At 39.5% G+C, this 4,221-nt stretch overlaps 1 protein-coding gene across 4 annotated transcripts in view; it reads right to left on the bottom strand.

Annotated features, from left to right (window-relative positions):
• Window positions 1–2,056: 2,056 nt before the first annotated feature.
• The window catches only part of LOC138029994 (uncharacterized), a 10,649-nt gene continuing 8,484 nt past the window's right edge, over window positions 2,057–4,221 (bottom strand). For all 4 annotated transcript variants that reach the window (XM_068877841.1, XM_068877840.1, XM_068877842.1 and 1 more), the window contains one exon: window positions 2,057–3,079. The gene's annotated coding sequence lies outside the window, so the exon portion shown is untranslated. The remainder of the gene's footprint in view (window positions 3,080–4,221) is intronic.

The following is a 4,221-nucleotide window of genomic DNA, read 5'->3' as shown; positions in this document are numbered from 1 at the left end:
TTAGGTATGGCTAGGGATGATTAAGGATGCTCAAGAACGGCTAGGGATGAAGAAGGATGCTTAGGTACGCTTAGGTATGCTTAAGTACGGCTAGGGATGAGTAAGGATGTTTAAGTACGGTTAGGGATGCTTAAGTACGGCAAGGGATGATTAAGGATGCTCAAGTACGGCTAGGGATGAAGAAGGATGCTTAGGTACGCTTAGGTATGCTTAAGTACGGCTAGGGATGATTAAGGATGCTCAAGTACGGCTAGGGATGAGGAGGGATGCTTAAGTACGCTTAGGGATGCTTAAGTACGGCTAGGGATGATTAAGGATGCTTAAGTACGGTTAGGGATGCTTAAGTACGGCTAGGGATGATAAAGGATGCTTAAGTACGGTTAGGGATGAAGAAGGATGCTGAAGTACGCTTACGGATGCGTAAGTACGGCTAGGGATGATAAAGGATGCTTAAGTACAGGTAGGGATGAAGAAGGATGCTGAAGTACGCTTACGGATGCTTAAGTACGGCTAGGGATGATAAAGGATGCTTAAGTACGGTTAGGGACGCCTAGGTACGGCTAGGGATGATTAATGATGCTCAAGTACGACTAGGGATGAAGAGGGATGCTTAAGTACGCTTAAGGATGCTTAAGTACGGCTAAGGATGCTTAGGTACGGCTAGGGATGATTAAACATAGTTAAGTACGCCGCCTGGGACCACTATATGAGTGACTACACCGGACCACTATATGAGTGCCTACACCAAGTAGTTACCAGTTTTCGCCAGGCGTCACAAGCCGGGTGCACGTGCTATATTTTGACATGATATCGAAACGTCACAACCGGAAGTACGTTTAAAGCTTGATACGAGGGAAAATGATGAAATTTGGCGTGAAGATGAAAGAACCTGGGTTCCGAACTGGCTAGTGGGAGTCAGTGTGGCCCAGTGGTTAGGGCGCTTGCTTGCTCTGACCACTCTTTGAATTTGTTCCTGATAGTCCCTGGTTCAACTTCCCAGCTGCCACTTGGGATTCCTAACAGTTGTAGTTGTTGTCTTCTGTTGTTTCGTTGATTGTGTTTCATTGGCCCTGAAAAGCCCCTGTGGGGAGCGGTCAAAGTATGTATTGGCTAGTCGTCGCGATTTATTCTTGCGTGGAAGGCGTAGCGGGTGCTTCATTTCATACGGGACCCGAGACGGGACAGTGCTCTGAATTATTTATTTAATTCTCGGGTGATACTGCAATGGATAACCATTTTGTTATATTAAAAATTTAGTCAGTGTCCAACACATTGTTACTTGCATAGCAAGTCTCTCGACTTTGCCAAAATGACGAAATTAAAAGAAAGACAAAATAATGGTTCGTTTGCCGTGTAGTTTTTGGTGTTGTGATGCACTTCGGAAGATGGGTTGGGGCAAATGGCAAGCCTTAGTACAGAGCTAAATTGTGAGTTAGAGTGCAAAATTCATTCATTCATGTCAATACAAGGAGCAGGCGTAGCTCAGTTGATAAGTGCGCGGCTTTCGTGGCGGCAGGTACAAAACACATGTCGCAGGTCATTGTTTTACCAATACAGAAAGTATCCTAAACATTCATAAAAGCTAACCTAATTAATAGGCCTAAAGGTTGGCATTTATTAATGTTTACGACACTTTCTGCATTAGTAAAACAATGACCTTTGACCTGTGTTTTGTACCTGCCGCTTTCGGGGCAAGAGGTCCCCAGTTCGATCCTCTTGACCCCCTATTGACCCCTTGCGGGCTATGGGTCAAGCAAGGGCTACGGGTCTAATTGTTAAATATAACCGTAAAATGGAGCACTGACAGAGGGAGGGGGGTAAAGGGCGCACCGCCGGCTTCCATCGATACTAACCTCATAGTTTTAAGGAAATGCGGACGTTAAATAAAGTGACTTCACCTTGTTTTTACATTCGTCCTACTTTTTTCATTCATTCTTCCCTTCATTCCTTCATTTGTTAGTTCATAAGGATTCATTTCTCCCTGCATCCTACTAATCTATGCAAAAGCCGACAAGAATAGGTTCCAGTCTATGACATGTCAAAAAAAACACTCAACTAGAATCATAGATCTTTATTTCATGTTATCAAGCTTCTCTTTTGAATTCAATTAAGCTCAACTGATGAGACTACATCTAGTTGTTAGTTGCCAGTTTTTCTCAATTTGGATGTGCAGGCTGAGCTTGTGACAGACCCCACCCCACAGAGTGAAGGAGGAGGAGCCAAACACTGAGGTTGCATAAAATAAACGTTGTCTTGAATCAAAAATATATTTCAACAACAAGAAGCTTATTTACCATATTTAAACATTAAAATCACAAAAAATAATTGCTACTAAAATTTGTTAATAGTTCACTCCCAGAGCAGATTAAAAAAAAAAATTAGATTAAAGCTTGAAAAGATAATTTTACGGAACAGCAAGAGATTATGATTCATAATCTCTTGGGAACAGATAATATCATGAGAAAATAAAATGACAGTCAAAAAGGAACCCGCAGTCAAAAGACTCAATGCATGCACGCAGAAAAAGATGAAAAATTACAATACTAAGTCCTACATTACTAAATACCAGGGCCCGGTTAGTTCAAAAGCCGATTAACGCTAATCCCAGATTAAAAATTAACCAAGGAGTTTGTAGTGCCTCGAACATTGTTGCGTTACATTTCCGTCTGTGACACTTGCATGCTTAGAGGGGGGCGTCTCTATTGCTCCTCAACTTTCAATAAACATGTGCGTCTTTGTAATTTCTGAGAGTGGTGTTCCGGAGGGAATAAAGTATCGAATTTAGCTTCGTTTCTGCTTCTCGCTAAAAGTTTATTTCTCTACTCCCAAGTGCTGTTCAACCTTACATTAGAAGAAGTCAATCTTGAAAAACAAAAATAAGCAATAGAAACTTTCACCGAAAAGTTAAAACTTGAAATAAAAATATACGCTAATCCTGGATTAAGTTAATCTGCTTTCGAACAACCGGGCCCAGATGAACATTCATAAGTCTGCAAGATGTTTAGCTTTACTTCCTTGTTGAATTCCTTTTGGGGTAGATGTTTAACAAGTTCACCAAAATTATTCCAAATTTTGGCAGCTGCAAAGCAAATGTTAAATTGACCATAGTTAGTTTTGATATTTTTTATGTAATATTACTTGATTTAGCAAATCTGGTTTTGTATTGATAAATTGATGATACTGTTCTGAAGAAATTATCAAAAGATGAGGGAAGAGGGTTGTTATGATACTGATACATAAAAACTGCGTAAAAGAAAACAATGTCTTTTTCTTTCAAAATTTCCAGAGCTTAGAAGAGAGGCTCAGAGTGTTCATTTGGTTTTGACAAGGTAGTAATACATATGGCTCTCTTTTGTAGAATTGGAGTGTCTAAGAGTAAAACTATAAGTATTACCCCAAACTGATACACCATAATTAAGGAACTTAACTTCTGTAGCCGCCGGGCATGATTATCATAGTTTAAGAGATTAATGTTAAATTCAACAGATATCAAGACTGAATAAAAGTTATTCACAAATATTTGTAAATTTAAAGAAGGATGCCCATACAGATACAGATCTCTACTGATTAAAATAACAATACTTTGCATTCAATTAAATGTATTCATTTCACAAGCAGGATAAAATATTCGCGTCCGATCTGTATGGACGTTTGCAATGGCTCACCTTTCGGCTCGCCATTGTAAACGCCCACAGATCTCCCGTTCATATTTTATCTACTACTAAATCATCAGTATGTTATAGAATTTAGAGTATCCTTGGAGCACAAACAGTCAGAGTTGGAGTAGAAAGAAAGCTGAAAAAGCTCACAATCCTCAATTGTCAGAGTGAAATGGAAAAATTGAATGGCTGCAGAACTGACAGGTCCAAAAAATTTCAGGAGAGCAAAAGCAGTTTATTGCTGATCAAAATAAAAAGGAGTCTTCAGTATGTGAATCGATCAATATCGAGAATTTACACCAAAGAGTTATCGATAAACAAGAAGTCGCTGGAAAAAAGGCTTAAGTTTCTAAAAGATGTCGTAGAATTTTCCTCTTTTGCTTCCCTGCATAACAAGTTGTTTGTGGAATAAAAGGAACCCCAAAACCATTTTTCGGTCAAGTCACACAAAAAATTCAATTTCATGGTTATAGACCGAGCACCTTATGCGCATATGCCTACCCAACAGAAACCAAAAAAGGGATGCACATTAAGAATTGCCCTTGAGTCTATTACTGCTTTT

This window comes from Montipora capricornis, chromosome 13, assembly GCF_036669925.1.
Source record: "Montipora capricornis isolate CH-2021 chromosome 13, ASM3666992v2, whole genome shotgun sequence".
Lineage (NCBI taxonomy): Eukaryota > Metazoa > Cnidaria > Anthozoa > Scleractinia > Acroporidae > Montipora > Montipora capricornis.
The sequence above is the reverse complement of the archived record's forward strand: the minus strand, read 5'-3'. Positions and strand labels throughout refer to the sequence as shown.